The following is a 943-nucleotide window of genomic DNA, read 5'->3' as shown; positions in this document are numbered from 1 at the left end:
CGATGGGACGATAACTTGTGGGAGAGGAAGGGTCCTTCCCTTCTTTCAGAAAGGCCACTACGATGGCCTCCCTCCATGACCCTGGGAGGTGCCCCGAAAGAAATATTTTGTTATAGAGGTGAAGGAGGGTTTCAAGTGTGTCTGTGTGCAAGTGTTGAATCATAGTGTATGTAATGTTGTCTGCGCCTGGAGCTGAAGGTTTACAAGTACTAAGTGCGATCTTCAGCTCATGCAGTGAGAAGGGGGTGTTATAAGATGAGGTCGACTTATTACTGTCTCTCAAGGACTTCTTCTCACAGGATGTTTTGTGTTTTATGAAAGTGTTGGTGTAGTGTGCTGAACTGGACACATGTTGGAAGTGTTGTGCGAGTGACATTTTATATGCTGGGCTTATTGCAAATGAAAACACAATGTGTATTTTGTTCTAGTTCCGTTTATTTGAACCACTATGTTAGCTTTCTTGACTTTGTGTATAATTTCCCGTGTTATATTTCATTTTTGTCGCGGTCAATATAATTTCTGATCTCTGTTTTGCTTTGGTTTTATGTGCGTCTAATTATACTCTCAGCATACTTGTGAATTAAATTTGTGTTAATTTGATTGAAATCCTTTCTTGACCGAATCAGGTGAAAGGTGGTGCGATTAATAGAATGTTGTGGGCATAGTTCTGTGAAAGACGGTGATTGGAACAACTGAGATAACCGCTGGGCTATCCCTTTTTTATTTAAAAAGATATATCCCTTGCGCGTGTAATTTTCTGTTCGGACAGGCGACAGCATTAACACCACGGTGACCCCTAATTATCACAAGCGGGCCACTGCTTAAATAACAACTCACGCAATAAAAAAACAAACACAACCTATGATATTAACCCACATAACTGCAGTCGGAGCGTAAAGTGCGTGACAATAAATAAGAAATTCTTCTGAAAAGCCATCATCCC

Source organism: Haemaphysalis longicornis, unplaced genomic scaffold (assembly GCF_048455015.1).
Source record: "Haemaphysalis longicornis isolate Haplotype H1 unplaced genomic scaffold, Haemaphysalis longicornis Haplotype H1 scaffold_1, whole genome shotgun sequence".
NCBI lineage: Eukaryota > Metazoa > Arthropoda > Arachnida > Ixodida > Ixodidae > Haemaphysalis > Haemaphysalis longicornis.
Note: the sequence above shows the minus strand (reverse complement) of the source record.